The following is a 23,465-nucleotide window of genomic DNA, read 5'->3' as shown; positions in this document are numbered from 1 at the left end:
GAATGGAAAGAGGAGAAATAGGTCACATAAACGATAACAAATCATCTGTTTAAAATCTGCCTTTCTGTTGCTGGAGGAGAAACTTCCTGGTGATCAGGTAAGTGTTTTATATTACTGCGTCTCAGTTGTCATCACTACGTAATTGAGAAAACTGGTCAATCTGCCTGAGACACTCCCTGGTCCTCCATGAGCAGATTAATATCTACTGACACCTCAGCATTTAGCCTAAAGCCATTTCCTTCAGCAGGTCTCCAGTGACCTCTTAAAACCAGGCTAGGTACTCCTCCTAAGTCCTGCCCTGGCATCCTCTTCTCATGCAATTGTAGCACAAATAACACTCTCTTGTCATGGTTTTTACTGTTTCCACAGGCTGAACGGTAAGTTTTGAGAACAGAAGACTTGCTTTGTTCCACATTGTATTCTTGATGCTTAGCGTAGTCCTTAGGTCACAGGAGACATTTAAAACATTGCTGAATGAATGAATAAATAAGTTAAAATCTTCCAAGTGAGAGAATGGAAAAGGCAGACCATGGGGGGATAAATGTAAAGAAGAATAGGTTAAGATAAAAAGTAAAAGTAAATGTAAAATATATTTCCTCAGAGATGTGAAGACTGTGAAGGAACGTCATCTCTGTCTTTAAACTGTGGAAGGCTGCAAATTAATTGCCTTATATTTAGTCAGTTATTAAATGGAAGTCAACTGCTTATGAGAATACAAGGGCAGAGAAAGAAGGTTTCAGACCTCACAGAGCACAAAACATAGTGGAGGAAATACAGATGTTAACAAACAGTAACAGTATGATATGACCATTGCCACACGGTGGGGAGGATGTTCACCTAACTCAAGGTAAACAGAGTCCAGAAAGTCTTTTCACACAGCATAATGTTTGAGGTAAATCTGAAAGGTACACACAAAGGGAAATAAAGAGCTAGACAGAGATGACCTCTGGTAGGCATCCTCCAGTTTTATCATGGGTCTGCAAGTCTGACGTAACTTGTCTCTATAATGAAGAGGAATGTATTGGCTCACAGAATTGAGGTCTTCAGGAATGGTTAAGTCAGGAGCTCAAAAGTTGTCTTCAGACTCTCTTTCTCTCTCCTCTCTCTCAATCTCATCTCCTGGTTTGACTTTCACTTTGTTAACCCCTTCTTTTTAGATTTTTACTCATGGAGGCTAGACACCCATCAGTAGCTACAGATTACCTTTTCCAGATTACCAGATTACCATCTCACAAATTCTAGTAGAATGAGAATGATCTGCCCTACTAATAGCTCCAGTAAAACCACAAAATCAAGTCACATTAATCTGGCTCATTATATAATTGTTTATTTCTTAATAAGTCATTGTAGCCAGAGAGATACACTGCTCTGCCAGGATGTCTTAAATCCTTTGTCCACCTCCGGAATCTAGGGTGAGGTCAAGCCCATAAATTCACATGGCCCGAAAATGATGGAGTTATGTCAAAATTAGGGGAAGGGCTGATACCAAAAGAGGACAGGGATGGACATCAGACAGTCATATGCTATAAGTATTCATTATACACACACACACACACACACACACAGACACACAGACACACACGGACCTTAGACATATCTTCTACATGTCTCCTGTAACCAGCCTATTATTAAATATTTAATTATTACTCCTGTACACATATCCTTGTAGAATACCACACACTTATACACACAAACACACACACAGCAAATCACAAGAAAGCATAATAGAAAATTAACAATAACCAAAGTTAAAGATGTATAATGCCATAAGTATGATGATACTTTTTGGTAGAATCTGTGCCAGCTGAAGTTCTGTATGCTTTGATTATTCACTGTTTGCATTAGTGCAGGCTCCTTCACACATGGCCTACAATAATCATTAACAAGTGTGATACGGACAAGGCTTATAGTCTGCATGACTGTGAGCATTCATTAGCTAGGGATCACTGTAGTTTTTTAAACTAGAAGAGGCCTTAAAGACCCTTTTATTTACCCTCTTATTTTATAAATAAGAAATTAGGTCCAGAGAGGTTCAATACCTTGCAAAATTTTCAGATTTGACAATGATTTCCATAAAACACTGCAGGATACTTCTTTAATAGAAAGATAATTTTACACAAAGCCATTTCCCCTACCACTTTCTGCACATGAATACCAGAGAAAGAAAAGAACCAGGTGCCCTCCTTTCTGCCAGTGTAAAAACTCTCCACGATAAAACACCTAAAAATGCTGTATAACACATGAAAAACTAGTTTCCATTACTTGAAAGCAAGAGGACACTTTACTTTCTAATCACATTACAAGTTAGAAAAGGTTGTGGTCGTTCTAGGGATTCTAATGAGAAGTGATTTGTAGGGAAACTTGACCAAGCTGGGAAACAAGGACCAGTGCCTAATTTTTCTCTTGCAAATTCTGGAAGAAATGTGACAAGGTTTTTATACGACCTATTTCTACCCCTGCCTTAAATACCAGAATAAAATGGGTGAATAATTCAGAGGCAACACTGAGCTTCTGTATTCAGAAATCTAATCAGAATATTTCATATGCCTTACTCAGAGGATGCTCTACACAGAACTATTGCTATCTATATTTTTTTGTCATATGACAGCAAATTGACATTTGTTCTAACATAAAGAGGAAAAATAAAGGAGAAAAAAGTAAAAATTATTGCCATGTTGTATAAATGGAAACTAAGAAGAAGGAATAACAGTTAAACAAATCAAAAGAATAAGCCAAATATATATTTTATTGCTTTGTCAATTTACATATATGAAAAATTTGTTATTTAACATGAGCATTATATTACCGATAATATTTACTATTAAAACATTTAATAGCATATATTATTTTTCTCTTTGAAGTATTTTTGAGATCCAGAAACTATCAGCAAAAAAAAAAAAAATTAGACATCACCTACAGAAAATAATTCTAAAAATCAAAGGAATCTTTGAGAGCCTCAAATTCCTGAATCCTTGGATTATGGCCCATCCTGTGAATATTCCTCCCTCTTTCTAGAACTTGTTTTGATGTTCAAGATTGACATGGATGATAGATGTAATTTGATATGGTAAACAATCTTATATTTTGATTTTGAGGATTACTTCACCCTTGTTCAGGAAGGCTCTGCTATATGGCTTTAAGAGATCATCTCTTTCGGTTTTCTTTGACTTGAGTTTACCTATAATATCAAAAGAAAAAAAAATCCCTGTAGGCATTCACAGTTATATTTTACTCTAATTACAGAATTCTTCAGCAGTAGACTCTGAAACTTTAACTTTCTGAAATGGATGTTTTTGGGGTAGATTAAGGTGACAGCTATAACACCGGGTAGGACTTTGAAGTGTTTAAAAATTCCTCCCCACAAGATAAGCCTGAAGCTGAATTTCAGCCAAGAGTCTGTAATTGCCTCAAAGTGTGATGTTTTCCATTTGTCTCTTCAAAGTTTCTTCCAGTTTATCCACAGAGGCAGCATTTTCCTATTCCAAGCCTCTTCTTTTGCACAACATTTCCCTGCCATTGGAGGTTTTAGAGGGTATATCTCAGAGAAGGTTGATATGTTATGACTGGTAATCACCAGCCAATCAGTATTTAATTACCCATTCGATGTATTTACAGTGCTTTTAGAGAAATGTGATTGTTCGGGTTGGCCATCCCTAAATAACATAAACCCCCATGAAATTATCAGGCAAAAATACAAGCTAACTGTGTGTTAAAAAGTCAAACTGAAAGAAATGAAACAAAGAACAAAAATTGCAATAATGTCAAAAAGGTAAGGTGAAGGTCAGCTACAGTTTAGAACAATGATTTTTAAAATAGCTCTATTGAGGTGCATTTTAGGTATCATAAAAATCACTCATTTCAAGTGTGTAATTTTTCTAACTTTACTGAGTGGTACAGACATCACCACAAATCAGTCTTAGATATTTTCATCTCCCTCAAGAAAATCTCTCATGCCTATTTACAATTAATCCCTATTCCCCCCTGCGGGCAGCCATTAACCTACTTTCTGTAGTCATAAACTTTCTTTTCCTGGACATGTCCTAAGAACGGAATCATGCAATATGTGGTCCCTTGTGTCTGGCTTTTTTACTGAGTAATGTTTTTGAGGTTCATTCATGATGCAGCATGTGTCCTTATTGGTTTCTCTTTATTAATGAATACCATTCCATTATATGAAATGATTTTAAATGGCAATATTGTAAAATTGTGTTTTTCACAGTGCTCTTGCAAGCTGTAAATGTTGTGGAGTTAAAACCTGTTTCCACAACAATCAGTCAACACCAGGGGTCCTATGACCAGAAAGAGCTTGCAAACCATTGACCTGTGGAATACTGCACAGTTCTTTCATGCAATAATTCAACAAATATTTATTAAATTTTTGTTGAGCCAGGTACCGTGAGCCAGGTACCATGCTGTCCACTGAAAAGATAGGAAGGTGTAAAGGAGATGTAGTTTCTGTGCTTATCTGCCCGCCACGCCCCCCGCACCCCCAACCGCCGGACCAACACCATTATGGTCCTTTAGGAAAGATGGGATTTAAACAAATAATTAAACTTAAAAATTTTTGGTTAAGATTAAGATGAGTGCTACTACAAAAAACAAAACAAAACAAAATAAAACGTACTTACTGTAAAAATGAGTAAGAGAGACATTCAGCTTAGTCTGAGGCTGGAGAAAGATTTCCCTGCAGGAGTTATATTTAAGCTGAGATATGAAGGACAAAATATTTGGACAGGTTTACTAAAAATAAGGAAGAGAATGTTCTGCTCAAAGAACAGACTTGAGAAGGACTGATGCATCCAGGGAACTGAGAGGACAGCAGAGCTGCAGAAGCACTGTGTTGGAGGGAATCAGGGATGAGCGTGGTGCAGAAAGGGGGCTGGGAAGTGGAAGAGGCTGGGTTGTTCGGGGCTATGTGACCATTGTAAGGATCTGAGATTTTATCTTGAGGGCAAAGGATGCCAATTAAAGTGTGTGAAGCAGGAGAGTGCTATGATTGCCTTTGTGTTTAGTGAAAAAAATTACTCTGGTTATTGTATACAGAATGAATATTTGAACAATGTCAATATTATAACAAACTGAAGGAATGAGATCACTTCTAAGGGAGTTACCACGTAATTTGTTCCCTGATAATTAATGTTTCCCTATTCCCTAGGACTGTTCCTATTATGCCACATAATAGGGTCTTTTCTGGGTATTTATCCAAAAGAATCGAAATCAGGAATTTGAAAAGATATTAAAATTCCAAGATTCATTGCAGCAATATTTATAGTAGCCAAGATGTGAAAACAATAAAAATGTCCATTGATGGATGCATGGATTAAAAATGTGTGGTATATAAATACAATGTAATATTATTCAACCATAAAAGAAGAAGAAAATTCTGCTATATATGACAACATGGATAAACCTTAAGGACAATATTATGCCCAGTGAAATAAGCCAGTCACAAAACCACAAATACTGCATGATTCCACTTATACAAGGTACCTAAAATTATGAAACTCATAGAAGCTGAGAGTAGAATGTAGCTGCCAGGAGGTGAAAGTTTGGGAAAACAGGGAGTTGCTATTCAATAGATATAAAGTTTCAGTTATGCAAGATGAACATACATTCCAACAGTCAGCTATATAACACTGTTTTTATAGTTAACAATACTTTACTGTACACAAATGTTGTTAAAAGGATGTATCTCACATTAAATGTTCTTACCACAATAAAAAATAATTTTTGGACAAATGAACAAATAATAAAGGCACCATCCTTGAATTTAACGATAGCATACTTTTCTTATAAACTAGAAAAGTCTCTTGGTTATTGCATAGTGAAGTAGTTCCTGATCATTTGCTTGTTCATCTGTTTATTGAATAGGAAAGAAATGGGTAAAGTGAGAGCTAGCATGCAAAGAAAAATGAATAACTCCAAGCCTGGGCAGGAAATGCTTCCATCCTTCTTCCATCACAGCAAGCAAAATGCTGAGGAATCTGGGGTAACTCACTATAGATTTACCCGACAGAGGATAATGCTAACTTCTCTTCAACTAGAAATGCAAGCCCATTCTAAACAAAACAACGAAACAAGCCACTGATTTTTTCAGGGAGAGTACATAGAATCAAATAGACATTCCCTGGTATTAAAATGATTTTGGGCTTCTGACTCTTGCTACTGGTGAAACTGTATGGTGAATGTTATTACATCACAGCTGCTCACCACCTGCTGAGTGACGTCTTTCTTCATCAACCTTGAGATTGGTTCTTTCATCTCTAAACTTTGCAAAATATAAAAACGTTTCCCTCTCTTCTGGACTATTTGGTTGCTAGAAACAGATTCCAAAATCCTTTGCTGACATGTTTACCAGGAATACTAGTTCTGTTGTCTTCTCCCATGAAAAACACCACCTGCCTGCTCAAAGCAAAGAACTAACATCTTGGGACAGCAAACCTGAGATGATCTTTATTATTAGTGCCAGTTTTTTTTTTATTTTAATCTTTTTGAAGGCTCTACTTTTGAAATATCCATGAACATTTTAGAATTTCTTGTGTGTGTGAAAAATCTTGGCTAACTACTTGCCTCCATTTATCAAAAAATTGGAATGAGTTTATACTAGGCATGAAATGTCTCTTTGTATTTTTACTAATGGATTAATGGTGCTAATAAACATTTGGGGCAAAGGAAGAAAGCATGGTGGAATGTTTATTGTACTCACTTCTAAGAACCTGTTAAAAATAAATGGAATCATTTAATGATTGAATGTGCTTGTTTATATTTCAAAGCTGATTAACTTAAATTTAATCTTTGTTTTCTTTCATTAGATGCTGTGGAAGTTCTCTGTCATTACTTTAATTAGATGCATTAATAAGGTTTTAAGACATCTCTGCACAGAACTATGTGCAAATTCAAGAGGATGAACCCAAATCTGGTGATGTAACAGTCTTATTTTCGATGTGCTAACTGAAAGCTGCTTATTTTTTTTACTCTTTTTAAACTATTTATTTTAATGTATGTATGTGAGTGTTTATAGAATCAGTAATAAATCATAATTCATTTTAGTTCCCATTTGGGTGTCTAGAATGTACCAAAGCTCTTAGGAGAAACTCAAGATTCTTATCTCCCTTTCATATAATGAACCTAAATACTGTGGTGCTGAGAATAAAGACAAAAAAAGTAAATAAGCACGGATTGTCTCCTACAGGAGGCAGAGAAGGCTGCATACATACCCATAACACGAATTCCATTTTAAGTATATGTTCATTTCTTATTTATCTCAAAGGAACATAAATGCAAACTTGAAGTCCATTTTGGAATTAGCTGTCTCTCTGGCACTAGATGAGTCCTTAGGAGCTCTGGGATTGTGAACCCTTATAAATTATAAGCCAAGGAATCCACATTGACTTATAATGGTTAAATGGGTTAACCCATTTAAGATTGTGAACCTATAAATGTGGTTAACCCATTTAAGATTTGGAAGGGTGGTGGATTCTTTGGCTTAAAATCAAAGATAGGTGTGAAAACTTGGCACAGCTACATTTGATGTCTGAATTACATTATATATGACCAATCATTAATGGAGGAATTCATGTGTTTACATGTAGAAATAATAGAGATATTTGGAGAGCATTTCAGTATTCAATGTTTTAAAGTTTGCCTGAAGACTTAGAGTTTATAACTTTCTTTCTATTAGTGACAATTTTTGGTCTACTTTTCTAGTACCCAATGCTCAGTTGACTACAGTGACAATTTTATATGTATTGATGTAATTTTGTTTCATTTGGGAATTATTTTTCTCTTACCTGCATACAGAACTTGAACATGTAAGCTAAGATTTATAAATATGTAATTGGTAGTCTAGATCAGCATGAACTATAAGATTCTTTCTTAAGAAGCATTCAGTAATAAATGACTCCTATTAAAATGGTCTAATTAGTTTTAAGTATTTAACTAGAATTAACAGAGATTCAAAACCCAGCCTACCTAGACTGCATATTAGCTTATAATGACTTAGGAGTAATCAGATTTCCCAGATGGCTTTACAAGGAAGAGAGAAAATAAAAATAAAACAGTTTTAAAACCAGGTAACTAATTATACACAGATTATTTGCAAACAGCTTCTCTCCTTTGAACAAAAGAAATCAGCTTAGCTGAACTGAACTGAAGCTCTCATTGCCAAACCCACACGGAAACATTTTCCTAGAAGAATAGGCCCATATTATGAATGTAATGATGAGTGATATCAAACTGAGCCATGATCAAAAATGAACAGATACTTGCTCTAGCTAATTTGAATGGCTGGTCTTTGGGGGCAGCTGGGTTGAGGTTTGTATCTTTTTCTTTCCTTCTTTCTTTCTGTTTTTTTACGTTTTTTTGAACAGAGGCCTTTGTCTGAATTCTGAGTGAAATGCTGGATTGCAAATGACTGTATTCTTTCCCACCTCCTTTCTAGTAGCTACAGCTTTCCAAGGAGGTCTTTGCCTCTGTCTTTTCTACTTGGAAACAATGGGTTCTTGGAACTCATAAGGATAGTTGGAATCCCAAATAGATGAAATTGGAAAAATTGGAAATTTTATTTCATGTATCATGACTTCCTTGGCAATAGGCTCAAAGTTTCAAAATTATTTTTGAAGTAAATCAGATCTGTGTTTACTTTGAAACAAATTATTATTCTCTGAGTAAGTTTTGTTTCTCATTATCATTATATTAATTGAAGTTCAGTTATAGTAGTCAGCAGCTGTTATTGTTTTCCAGGTGCTGAGCTAGTGCTTGACCCTGGCTCTCATTTATTCATCACAATATCCTCTTATCCACATTTTAGAGATAAGAAGAACCCGAGTTACAAAGGTTAGGAACTTATCCAAGTTACATAGCCAGTGAGTCAGAAGGCAGGAATGGATCCACCTCCGCCTCACTCCTATGTTTTGTGCTCTTAATCATTATGCTAGAGAAGAGAAAATGTTTTCACAATCCTTACTTCTTATACGAATGAAAAATTGGTTATTCCACATAACAATGATCCTGAATACTATGAGGAATAGTTTTATAAAGTCTAAATGCAGAAGGCTATACCAAGGAGTTAAAGTTGTTCTTTATCCATTGTGTTCAGAAAGTGCTCCATAATCAACAAGCATCTTTATCTTTCTCAACAACATTCATGTGGTTGCTTTGCAAAGATTATGGATTTGCTTATCCATGTTCTGGGTCATAAGTAATGTTCATTTACTCTAAATTCTTTCATAAGGAAAACTGTCGAAATATTTTCCCAGAGGTCATTTTTCGTATGAAAGTGAAGTATGGCAGAGTATATTATGTTGGTCCAGAAAAATAGAACGCTTTTAGGAGAACATACCCAACTTTGCATTCCAGCTTGGCTATATTAACTATTTCTGTAACACTGGACAACATATTTAACTAGGAACCAGTTTATTCAGTATGGAAAAGCCAGGGAAAATCAAATGAGATAACGTGGTAACATCATCAGGCATAGGGATGTTTATTTTCTTTCATCAACCTTATTTTTCTCCTTTGTTCTTTCCCCACACAATTCTTTGCTTTTTATTTTTTCTTTCTTTCTTATATCCTCCATTCATATTTTTAGTTTTACTACTCATTTTTGATTTGTTATGGGAGAAGTAAGGAAAGGTGGTCTCTGAATTCTCTAGAAATCATTCTGTTTTGCTACTGTTCACTTACCTACTTAGGATGGTCTCATCACAAAACCTTTCTTAAAATTTTCATCAAAATAATGTGTGAAGATAATAGAAACATGAACAGTGGCCACTAAGTCTCTACTTTTCAGAATAAATCTTGAGTTTTGTGCTTATTTTGTCATTTTTTTCCAATAAAATTGCTTGATGGAAATTTTCACTTCATATGTGACTTTTATAGAATGACCTTTGTAGAATAATCAGGATTAATTTTGCTAAAATGTTCTATGTCTTCAATAATTTTCCCAAGGCATTCATTAATTTCTTGTTGTATATGTTGTATTCTTTTCAGCTACCTAGACTGTGACTGTCCTTTTTTATTTTCTCTTTCTCAATTGATAACTGGTAGGGATACATCCAAGTTTGTGGGAGCCTCCAAAAAAAAGAATACAGTATTATGGAAAAAATGGTTAAAGAATGAATAGTTATTTAGAATGAGCAAAGGAAACACAATAAATTATAAAAATCTGACAAATATCTCAATCATAAAACCCAGAAAAATCACAAAATATTTTTGTTAATGAACTGCTTGGTGTACATCCATGTTAATTTTTACTACTTTATTTGGCTGCATATGCTTTGATTGACTATTTATTTGACAATGATTTTACATTTTTTGTAGTGAATACAAGCATATTTGAGATTTTCCTCTAGCATGACCAATAAATTTTTTTCTATTATTATGGTTTAGAAGATTTTATTACAGCTCTACTAGATAGTGCCAATGTCATGTACCTTTTAACATACATGTCAAATTTTTGAAAAAAAAACTTCTAACAAGTATATATATACACACTTGTTAGAGGTATACATATATATACTTGTTAGAGGTATATATATATATATAATGCAGTGAATTTATATATATATACAGTAAATTTATATATATATATATATGCAGTAAGATTTGGAAGAATTTTTCATAGAAAACTAGCTTCTGGCTCTAGCCAATTGTTTTCACCTGGGACTGTTTGCCTTGTGTTGCCAAATATTTTAAGAGAACCCTGAAATGCACATTTTGTACGAACTGTCTAGACGATTTCTTTTCCGACTTTTAAATGTTGGTAATATTTGGGTTTTTAAGAAACCCTGTGAATAAACAAAATTTATCTGTTGTTCTACACAAAGGAAAATTAAGATACTACATTTTTATTTTATATTCATTTTATTCTTATTCTTTAGGGTTTATATTAATACTGTTTTCTCATACCTTGATACTGACCATTTTTTAAAATGATACTGTTTGGACCAATCTACAGTTTACAATGCTCGCATCATCATTTTATACATTTATAATGCTCATATTTGGATGCCAAAATACAAAAGGGGAGGGAATATAGAGAGGTAACACGTGAAGTTGGAATATGGCCAATGTATTTGCCCACAGAATAGGACACAACTGTAGAAGGCCGGAGTGAAGTCCTGAAAGCTCTAGCATGCACTGGGTTCCTATTTGCCTGTGTCAAAGAACAATGCTTGAATTCCACAACCTATTTATGAAAAAAAAATTCTTAGCAAAGAAAGAATAAAAGAAATTTCCTTAATGTGATAAAGAGTATCTAACAAAAATGTAACACCAAATGTCATACTGAAAAATAAATTATTGAAAGCCTCTCCCTGAGATTCGGAATCAGGTAAGTCTATTTTTTGTCACCTTTTATAATCAACATTATCTAATGGAATTTCAAGTGGGAGGCCCATTCAGTTCCCTTTTCCTCATTCTTGTCCAGTTTCTCTTCTGCTTTATTCCGAGGCTCCTAAAGGGATATATAGGCTAACTTTGTAGCTCAGGATCCCATAAAAGTGTTCATTGATAAAAAGCCTTCGCCAACCCAAAACACAAAAATCAAAACATAAAAATCCTTAAAACTAGTGCCCTGATTTGCAGTGGTTCACGCTTGTAATCCCAGCACTTTGGGAGGCCGAGGCAGGAGGATCACAAGGTCAGGAGATGGAGACCATCCTGGCTAACACGGTGAAACCCCATCTCTAATAAAAATACAAAAAATTAGCCGGGCGTGGTGGTGGGCGCCTGTAGTCCCAGCTACTTGGGAGGCTGAGGCAAGAGAATGGCGTGAACCCGGGAGGTGGAGCTTGCAGTGAGCCGAGATTGGGCCACTGCACTCCAGCCTGGGGAACAGAGCCAGACTCTGTTTCAAAAATAAATAAATAAATAAAAAACTAGTGCCCTGATTGCCCTTATTACAATGCATGCCTTTTCTTTTGGGACTAATTTCACCAGTGGATTTACTTCCTTTTGTCTAAGTCTTCTCCTCTTTTTTCCCATTCTTCTTAAATTTTAGTAAGTAAATGCTCCATTAAGATTCCAAATAATCCTGTAAGCAAACAAATCTCAAAATCTATTTTTGTATTTTAAAACTATATTTAAAAAATGATGTGTACTCACGTTATCTTGTAGTCCACTGAAGTTCCATCTATTTTGGGGGGAGCTTTAATAAACAATGAAGAATATATAAATGATAAATGAATTCATTCCCTGCAATACTTGTTATCTACTGCTGCATAATGAATGATCAAAAACGTGGTGTCTAAAAACAACAAACAGTTATTAGCTCATAGTTTCTGTGGGCCAGGAATTCAGAAGCAGCTTAGTTGGGTGGGACTTGTGAGTTAGAGTTGGGGTGTTGTCCTGAGCTGCAGTCCTCTAGGACTCATGTCCAGCCTCACTCATGTGGATGTTGGCAATAGGTCTCAGTTCCTCATAGCTGTCAGTTGGAGGCCTCTCTTCACGACATGGCAGCTGACTATCCCTAGAGCAAGTGATGGAAGAAAGAGAGCAAAAGAGAAAGCAAGCAGGAAGCTTTGGTGCCTTTTATGACCTAGTCTTAGAAGGGACATGCCATCATTGCTGCTGTCTTATTTATTTATTTAGGCAGAGTTTTGCTCTTGTTACCAAAGCTGGAGTGCAATGGTGCAATCTCAGCTCACTGCATCCTCTGCCTCCCCCGGGTTCAAGCAATTCTCCTGCCTCAGCCTCCTGAGTAGCTGGGATTACAGGCACCCGCCACCACACCTGGCTATTTTTTTTTTTTTTTTTTTGTATTTTTAGTAGAGATGGGGTTTCACCTTGTTGGCCAGGGCTGATCTCGAACTCCTGACCTCAAATAACCCACCTGCCCAAAGTGCTGGGATTACCGACGTGAGCCACCATGCCTGGCTGATGCTGTCTCCATCAGTCACGTAGACCGACTCTGGAAGCATGTGGAAGAGGACTACACAACAGGGTGCATGCCAGGGACCACCCTGAAGGCTGGCTACTGCCTATGACGAAGGGAATTCCTTTCATATTTCATCTTCAATGCTCATTTCATCTTGGAAATAGCTGGCGAAACCAGCTAAAATAGTTGAACCCAAAAAATCTGTTACAATTTATGTCATAGTCGGCTAGCCATTTTCAGAAATTTTTAACAGTGATTTTCCAATTGGCAAAATAGGGCAATGCTTTAATTTAAATATATGTCTAAGTGTATCTAGCCAAATTTTCAAAGGCAATTTTTTTTCTTTTAAACATGAAGGGATTGGATATTAGATTCCAAGTAATATTTTACATTGTCATTGAAAAAGAAATGGTTGAAAGTTTTATATTCTTTCAGAATAAGTGAAATTCATAGTAGATGGCATGCAAAATTTTGTCTCTTTGCAATTGAAATGAAACAAATGAAACCCAGACTTATTTTGAGTGAATTAACTCAACCTGAGCCTATAGCCCAGCTACTGGCTTGGCCATAATTAAGTGCTAATCACATGGGTGTGCTATTTTGTGAGGCAGTAAACCAGTTTCCTGAGTGTATAAACAAGGAGACTGAAAACTGAGGATCTTAAGCTATCAAGGAACTGCAATTTTCTTGTAGGAAAAAATAAAAGCAGACCTACCTGTTTTTGCTATTAGAATAAGAGTGAAAATTCCAAAAAAGTGAAAGAAAGGGTCATTTTAAAAATTGGCTAAGGGCAGTGCTGAAGCAGAAAAGTGTTTCATGTGCTCACAGTCTCTATGTTAAGTATCTCCTGTAGAATTCAACAATCAATATGTTTGTCAAATACTTTCTATCTGTAAAACATCATTCCATAGGGGCATTTAAACCCATGAGGGTTAGAGCAGAAATGAGCTACAGATTTCATCTCATCTATAACCAGTTTTCTATCCCACTCACAGTATGAATTTCACAGATTAGCAAAAGGGGATTCTAAATTGTTAAGTAATTTGTCCAAAGTCACATATATGTGACTTCGACATATGACACACATACAGAATGTAGTTACAGAAACGTTGTTAAAATACAGATTCAGAATTCCAACACTGGCTTAAAATTAAACCCCAGTTGTGCACGCACTATTTGACACTGGGAGATTTAAGCTTTGTATGGTTCAATTTGTAAACCAAGGAAGCAATCCTTACCACATTCACAATTTCTACATATATGAGCCAGTCACTAGGGCTATACTGCCCTCAAAAAGCTTTTAGTCTATGAAGGAGATAAAGGTAAGCAAAATATGCTTTGGGAACTTGGATATTGCTATGGTCTAAAACTTCATATCCCCTTGAAATTCGTATGTTGAAATCCTAAACTCAAGGTGATGATATTCAAGATGGGCTTTTGAGGGAAATGATTAGGTTATGGGGAAAGTGCCCTCATGAATGGGATTAGAGTCCTTATAAAGGGGGTAAAGGGGGCCTAAGTGAGCTTGTTTGTCCCTTTACCCACATGAGGACACAGCAAGAGATCCTATCTGTGAGAAATGAGCTCTCACCAGACACTAAATCTACCAGTGCCTCCACCTTGGACTTCCAGCCTCCAGAACGATGAGAAATAAATTTCTGTTGTTTATAAGCTACCCAGTCTAAGGTATGTTTGTTATAGCAGCCCAGAGGGACTAAGGTAGACTCCAAATCCAATTTCTCATAGGTGGTCACATATGAGCTTTGCATAGCAACGGGAAGGTGAAGAGGTAGACAGTGGTCTGGGGGAGAGTGCAGCATATACACAGGCCTGGAGACTATAGCTGGCATGGCAGGGCAAGGAAAGGCCACACTGAGGGTGGCTGGATAGAGATGGCGAGCTGGGCTGTTGAAAGGACTCACTGAGGAAATGAATGAAAGGACTCATTTATCCCAGCTCATGGTACACCCTTGGTAAATGATAGTTGCTGTCATTAATTTTATTATTGCTATCATTAAGCATTAAAACTGCAATTGGGAATCCAAATTCCTATTTGAACTTATCTCTGATTTCCAGTGCCTTTTTTTTTTTTTTTTTTACTGTATCAGGGTGATGTACCATAGAAACTTTCCCGTGACAAATATCTATTGCTTGGCTGCTCTTTTCCAAGCACTGTTCTGTTCCAGGCATTGGGGATTCAGAAACAATAGAAAGAAAGAAAAAAGAAAAAAGGAAAAGGAAATCAGGCAAAGTCCTGTTCTTTCCAGGAGAAATGGATTTAAAAAACAAACAAACAAATCTGGGAAACAGATACATAAATGAAATAATTTCAGTTGTAAAAGTGCTCTGAAGAGAATAGAGGAAATGAGGTGGGACATACCAAAGTGCTGGAGGAATGCGGGGGAGACAATCAATGTTCCTCCAGCTCATGATAGTCAGGGAGATCTTCCTGAGGCCATGGCCATGGAGCAGAAACCTGAAGGATGGGATGAAGCCAGCCGGGCAAAAAGAGCACTCCAGGCAGAGGCCCTGGTCAAGATCCAGACAGACTTGAGAAAAGACCTTCCTGCTTACAGTGAGGAATGGGACTGGAGGGAGTTAAGAGTCAGGGAGACCGAGAGTGAACGAGAGTGAATTTAGAGGACAGGAAGGGGTCATATATGGTGAAGTGACTGGGTTTTATTTTACATATATCACAGAGATTCAACCCGAGGCATGATGTGGTATGATTTGTACTTCCAGACACTTGTTCAACAGTAGCACTCTCCACAGGTGGAATTAGGTACTTTTTTGTTATGGGCACTGTCGCATGGCAGTGTAGGATGTTTTGACGCATCCCTGGCCTCTCCCCACTAGATGCTGGTAGCAGCCTCCTAGGTGTGACAATCAACATTATCTCCAGGCATTGCCATGTGTCACAAGACAGGGGACAAAATCTCTTCCAGTTGAGAACCGCTGCTGTAAAAGTATATCTTTTGTTGCTATATAGAAAATTGACTGGAGGGTTGGAGAAGTGGGGAGGGCCGGGGTGGAAGATAACAGGCTCCCATGAGGCTATTGTAGCAATCAGGGGGAAAAGTCACTTGACGGTGGAGCAGCAGAGACTGTCAAAGGGGCTGGGAGGCAGGGGACCTTTTGGATTTATTTTGAACAGGCAGAAAGTGTTTTGGAAGTTAAAATGACACAACTTAAGTGACCTGTCAACCATATATCTCAATTTATTTCAGAAACACCGTTTTGCTCCTATTTTCCTGGTACAATTATTTATAGTGCCCCTTTACATTTCAAAAGTATCCTCTTTGGACAATAAATTACAAAATTACATGCTTGCACTAGGGATAATTGAATGACAGGGCTGAGATATCCATTTTATTTTCCATATTACCTTTCTCATTTAAGGGCCTTTAATTTTCAGTCTTTCTCACCTGATGAAATGAAAAGAATACAACAAGTAGATATTTATATAGAGTAAGAACTAGATTAATTCAGAGGGGCATAGAAGCAAAATATTATATACACTAGTCTACTCATTTGTAGTGTGTTAAATATAGCTTTATAGTTTAAATTACCATTCATTTCTGAGCTTTTTATAGATGGCATCTGGGTGAAAGAGAATGTGGTACATATAATAGTGATGTACATATTTGTTTATTCCATTTAGCATATCTGAAAGGGATATTCTTTTCTTGGTTCCACAGGTTATGTAAATTACATATATAGTTAGACATTTTAACAAAATGTGAATTTGAAAAACATTTTTAAACAGTCAATTTAAACAGTGTAATTTTCTTATTTTTACTGTACATGACTAATTAGTTGTTGGAGCCCACCCTTTTAGTAAGGTTGAGGAGGGGTTAGTCCCCACGTGGACTGGGAAGGACATTTTGCCCGCAGTATTTTTTAAAATAATGCATTATTTTTGCCACACAAAAGAAAAGGAGAAGAGAAAAGAAGGTGAGGAGAAAGAAAATTAGTATCTCAGCACAAATCCATCTCTATTGCTAGAGATAAATGAACAAATATACAAGAAAACACACGTGGCCAAAAGACAATTTGTGGGTATACATTATATTTAAAACAGAATGGTTCACCAATGTTCAGAGTCTCTTCTAGTTATTTGTTTTCCATTATTGTGGGTTAAACTACTATATTTGAGGAAAGTTCTCTAATTTAATGTATACTTTAGCCTTGTGAAGTTGTCACTATTTAGATGGGCGAGTTCCCTGACCCCCTCGAGGGTCATGTGGTAGGGGTGTGGCTTGTTTATTTGGCTGCTGGGTGCTCAAATCCCTTACAAGAAGGGAAGCACACAGGCAGGTGCAGGAGCCAGGGCAAGCGCTTTTGGGCTCTGGCCCCACGGAAGCATCTAGAGGTGTGTTACAATTAATAATCTTTTAGCAGTTGCTGTCCGTGGGTGGCTAAGTGTTAAACAAACTCGGTGGAGAGTCAGGGTGACAGCCTTTTACACCCTGCCTTCTTGGTACCTGGCCCCTTTTTCAGTACCCAGGAAGAATCAGGTCACTCGGAATTAAAGGATGGTGAATGCAGGGATTTTATTGAGTGGTGGAGGTGGCTTTCAGTGGGATGGAGTGGGAAGATGACCTTCCCCTGGAGTTCAGCCATCCTGTGGCCAATCTCCTCTCTGACCCTCCCCAGCCGAACTCCTCCTTACGTTCATATACTCCTTTTCTCTCCTTCTCTGCTGCACCGCTGTGCTGCTCTGCTGCTCTGCCACTCTGCTACTCCTCTGCTCGTGGAGCCTGAGGTTTGGAGTTTATATGGGTACAAAATAGTGGGGGGCGTGGTGGGCCAAAAGACAACATCTGGACATGAAAACAGGAATGCCTGTTCCCATTTAGGGCTGCGGGTTTCCAGGCTTGAGGGTGGGGCCTTTGCTGGGGCACCACTCTCTTCTGCCCAGTATTTCGCTGCCTACTGTCCATATCACTATTATCATCACCATTACTCAGACAAAGAACATGAGACTCAGAAACATTTGAGTAATTTGTACAAGGTCACATGACTCCTCACAAAATTCCCATCTAGGCTCCTCTAGATCCAAAGTCCTTCTTTTTTCTATTTTACCTCTTTAACATTGTAATATTAGCGAGAAAAGTTCTGTTTTATAGTTGGGAAACTGATGTTTAGAGTGATGAGAAATTTGCTTGAGGTCCCACTCACAATTAGTAAAGACAGGCCTTGAATAGAGGTCCTCTGATTCTTAGTCCAGTTGATATCATAGTATTTCAATGGTGGAGCATTCAAATCCGATGAGTTACTCTAGCATTTTCACCAGATTCATTTTCTCAAATAGTCTCAGGAAATTAAGAAAAAGTATTTCACATAGACCAAAGGAAGAAGAATAATGCAAATAAATCCATCACAGAGACACTGGAGTTTTAAATGTGACAGTGTATGTTCTGTGGCTTGAAGCACAAGCTGAAGATGTCTTTACTTTACTATGCCATCTACAAATGGTGATGTAGAAGAGTACTTATAATTACAGTGATTAGTAGAGTTTGAACAGTATGAGACTAAATCCTAGTTTGCCTCTTAGAACATTCTGAGTCTATAATGGTATCTCAGTTGACTTATGTATAAAATTTATATAAAAAAGCATCTATCTCAAAGGATTGTATTGGACTAAATGAGACTTTCTACAAAAGTAATTCAAATAGTAAATGCTCACTAGATACTAGTAAATATTATTTATGAGTGTTCCTACAAAAATTTATTTGACTATTTGTCCTCTTTGTAGCTTTCAATAATAAAAGGTCTTTTTGAAGATATCTTGACAATTTATAGCTGGATCTTCCCTTTTATGTATACATGAAACAATTACTTTTGATTCTTTTCCAATAATCAGTCCACATAACTGTCTTCCTTCCTTTAGATTCATAGATATTTTTTAATCACAGAGAAACTTAAGAATAATCTGTTATCCTCTTCTTTCCAGACATGTAGCCTATAGATTTCAAAGTCTAAGGACTGACCAGAAGTCACACAGCTATGAGAGCAGAGCTGCGACAGGAATCTGGTTCTTAGCTCTTTGTTCTTCATTCTCTTGCCATAATACCATTATATCTACATAATGTGCCGAGCTCATTCATTTCTCCAATGTATTTTTTGTTTCAACAAAATGCAATAGAGCAGAAACAGCTCTTTTTATTGCTGTAGTGGATGGAGTTCAAAGGGAGCTCAAATTTTAGAATTATCTTTTTTTTTTTTCTTTGCTAGCCAGCCTTTCCCAGACTGCCTTTAAAGGTGTCTGGAAGCTAAATATGTATTGATAGTAGGTTTGCCTGGGGGAGATCTAGTTCAGTCTAATTGACCCAACACTTTCAATTCATTTCTGCTGAACAGGCCTTTGATATGAAGAGATTTATTGCTCCTCTTTTTTTTCCATCTAGAAGATAAATACAGCCCGAGATCAGAAAAGACTTCTTGTAAACCCAAGAAGGTTTTCAGATTGATGGGTTATTTGTTCTAACTTGTACTGGGCTTTAGCTCTGACCCATTTGCTGTTTTCAAATAAATTTTATTTTACTTTACTTTTACATCTTTCTTCAATCAGCTGACCTATATCTCTATTTATTCCTAATTTGTGTTAACTGAATATTGTTTAAACCAATGGATTAAGCAGGGAGTCTGTATTGCTTAATAAATTTGCCAGAAACTGGGTAAGTCACTTTGCCACAGTTCAGGGAAATCATGAGTGTTTCACAGTTCATTCTGGGAAAACTTATGAACCCATACAAAAGAACAACTTGCTGTCTTGGACTTTGAACACCACAAAGAACTATTCAATTAGAGCTTCCATTCAATCATAACTGAAAACAGTGTTGGGTGAGAATTGCTCACTTGCAAATGGGTAGTTGAGTAATTGTCTCTTGATAATCCCTTCTTGATCAGTTCTGTATGTGCCCTATATTTTTCTTTCTTTCTTTAGTATTTCATCTTATTCACAATGTCTAATTACAATTTAGTCCCACCCTAACAGAGACCTTTTAAAGATTCTTTTCTTCCCAAGGGTCTTGACCAACTGGCTTTCCATTGTCTTCCACACCCATTTCATGTCCAGCGTTGCATCTCCACAGCTGCTTCTTCATATCTCTGCCATCTTCCCTTAAAATGATGTGTCCTAGAAAATACTTCAGATAAAAATTGTTATTAAAGACCCCAGTCCCCAAATATAACTAATATGAATTAATATAAAATAACTTATGTGAATTAATGTGAAGACAAACACAACCAGAACCACCCACGTCCATCTCCACACCTCCACCCCTACCCAGTATATATGAGGATATTCTCTAACTGGACCCAAGAGAGTCTCAATAAGGGTGTTCTCATCTATTTTAAAAACCAACCATTTGCATTGTACATAGCACTCTGGTTGCAAAAATTAACAAAATGTCATCCACCTACTGAAGGAGACATGTAGCCTGTTAAGGATGGAGGTAGAGCTAGAGGAATTTGGAAGAACCACACATAAACCTGAAAAATAGAGTTGACTTGCGTGTACCATGTACTTCTGTGCTAAATGTCATTTCTAGTCCATTTTGAGTCTCTTCTGAGCGAAACGTAGAATGCTATTCCTGTTGTGGGGTGCCATTCCTGTTGTGATCTGACCAAAATTCTAACACATACCAGTTTGCTCAAGATTTCTACACTTACCCAGGGGAAATCATATCATTATAAATGTTTCTAAATGTGCGGACCATTTTGTAAATGACACTTATCTTTCTTTGTACGCCATAGGCTCTGATCAATATAAAAAACAGAGGCATACATAAAGAACTATTAAAACAACTAATGTGTAATCCCAGCACTTTAGGAAGCCAAGGCAAGGGGATCGCTTGAACCCAGGAGTTCTTCAAGACCAGCCTGGGGAATATACTGAGACCTAATTTCTACCCAAAATATAAAAATTAGCCAGTTGTGGTGGTGTGTGCCTGTAGTCCCAGCTACTTGGGAGGCTGAGATGGGAAGATTGCTGGAGCTTGGGAGGTCAAGGATGCAGTGAGCCATGACAGCAACACTGCACTCCAGCCTGGGTGACAAACGAACAAACTAACTAATGGACAGGCACTGAGCCTTCTTCCATTTGGTAAGAACTATGAAATTGTGACCATGAGAAATGTAATGTATTGTCTTCCTCTTCTATTTATTTTTTGCTTAGTTTCTTAGATAAAATGAGTTTGTATATCCCAGGGAAGAAAATCTGAGGTAGGGCTTTTCCAACTGTTCCTAGAGACTGAGTGGGGCTTAATGGTTGACTAACAAATGAGCAAAGTTAACTGGATCTGTCTTAGTTGTTTTCACATTTTAAGTTTTATATAAGAATTTCAATTATTGTTTCTGAATTCAATTTCTTATTCTATTTATAGATTATATTATTACTTCAACAAGTAAGAATGTACTTTTGCAAGTGAAATCCACAATCATGCTAGAAAATGAAAAGTACAAATATTGTTGCTTTTAGACATAAATTGAATTAAATCTAAATAGCCAAGGTGATTTTTAAAGAGTGAACAATGTTGATATGACCTTTCAAACTTTCATCCCCTGCTCTTTTTTGTCCTAGTATTTACTATTTTAAAATTTTAATTTATTTTATATATATATATATATATATTTTTTTTTTTTTTTCCTCAGAGTCTTGCTCTGTTGCCAGGCCGGAATGTAGTGGCACGATCTTGGCTCACTGCAACCTCCGCTTCCTGGGTTTAAGCGATTTCCTTGCCTCAGCCTTTCGAGTAGCTGGGACTACAGATGCGCGTCAGCACACCCAGCTAATTTTTGTATTTTTAGTAGAGACAGGGTTTCACCATGTTGGCCAGGATGGTCTTGATCTCTTTACTTCACGATCCACCCTCCTCTGCCTCCCAAAGTGCTGGGATTACAGGCATGAGCCACCGCACCCGGCCATTTATTATACTTTTTAGATCCAAAAACCCAATTACAGATGTTTTAGCAAATTTAGACTTATCAAAGATTAAAGTGAGATAGAGACATATACTTTTTTAAAAGAGTCTTTCTGACAAAGTTTTCCTCTCATTTTCTTTCCTCTAAATTGGTTCTCACACAAAGCAAGATGACTATCTTTTAAAAATATGGAGTTTGGTAGATGAAGCAATTGACTCTTTCTAACTTCCCATAGCCCTTCTTCTTAGTACGAATGATCTAGTCAGAGGCTTCTACTTGTCAGAAATCCAATGACCACCAAAAGATTTGTCATATCACATCTTATAGCAGGAATATTTATTTGGGAGGCCAAGTTGGGAGGACTGCTTGAGCCTAGGAGTTCAAGACAGCCTTGACAACATAGGGAGATGTCATTTCTATAAAAATTTTTAAAAATTAGCCGGGTATAGTGGTGTGCTCCCGTAGCCCCAACTACTCAGGATGCTGAGTTGGGAGGATCACTTGAGCCCAATTAGCTGAGGCTGCAGTGAGTAATGACAGCACCACTCTAGCCTGGGTGACAGAGTTGAACCCTGTCTCAAAAAATTAAAAAGATGGCATAGTTTACTAGGGCTTATGAGAAACAGAAAAATGAAACATGAATTAAATCTTTTAAGTTACTTTCTGAGTTTTTTCAATATGAAAAATAAAACAGCAAATGACTTCTAAATTGCTTTGAATTCCTCAAACATTGATAAGCAGTTTGGATTAATTTTATTGCACATTTTACCTAGCATGAATAAAAGTTTGAAAATTAATTTCAGTTTTGCTAATAAAATGACTGCAAAAATCTTCCTCAATGTGCTAGTAATGAGGACATTTATTCATGACTCTCAGTAGCAAATGCTGGTAACCCAACTTGCGCCACCTTAGGCATATAGATTTATTGGCTCATCTGATCAAAAGATGCACAAATCAAATCACACACTCACACTCTATATAGGTGTTAGGGACAACTGGGTGCATGAGCAAAAATGTTCTCCAATTTCAGACTCTTTCAAAAAGGAGAGCAAAAAATATTTAGCTTCCTCATTGCAGTGATGATTTTCCAGGTGAATAGATATGTCAGATCAAATTACACACTTTAAGTATGTGCAGTTTAGTGTACTTCAATTATACTGCAATATATATTTTTTAAAAAGGGAAAAAAATGAAAAAGAAAGGAAAGAAAAGGAAAGGAATGGAAGGGAAAGGAAAGGAAAAAGAGAGATAGAGAAAGAAAGGAAAGAGGAAAAGAGAGGGAGGGAGGGAGAGAGAAAAGTGGGGAGGTTCCCAACTTAAGTTTCCCAAGTTTACCTTAAAGGGACTAAGTCCTGCATGCTTTTGCCAAAATCCCAAGAGCTCTAACTGCTCTGGCTCTGGTCAACAGCCATTGCTGGTCTGTCGCTATGGCCAGGGAGGTGGGATCTCTGAGATGATGGCCATTCCTATCCTATCCACATGGTTAGAAAAACATTTTTAATGCCCACATGCAAAAAAAGGAAGGTGCTGTTATGGTTAGAGAAAAGAATATTTGTGCCCTATGTTTGGATCTCTGATATTCATGGGCAAAATATGCAAGTGAATCTCAAGTTAATAGCATGAAAGAAAAGTAGTGGTTAGAGAAAGGCTGGTAAAAGTC

Source organism: Nomascus leucogenys, chromosome 16 (assembly GCF_006542625.1).
Source record: "Nomascus leucogenys isolate Asia chromosome 16, Asia_NLE_v1, whole genome shotgun sequence".
In the NCBI taxonomy this organism is placed as follows: domain Eukaryota; kingdom Metazoa; phylum Chordata; class Mammalia; order Primates; family Hylobatidae; genus Nomascus; species Nomascus leucogenys.
This window is presented reverse-complemented; position numbering follows the sequence as displayed.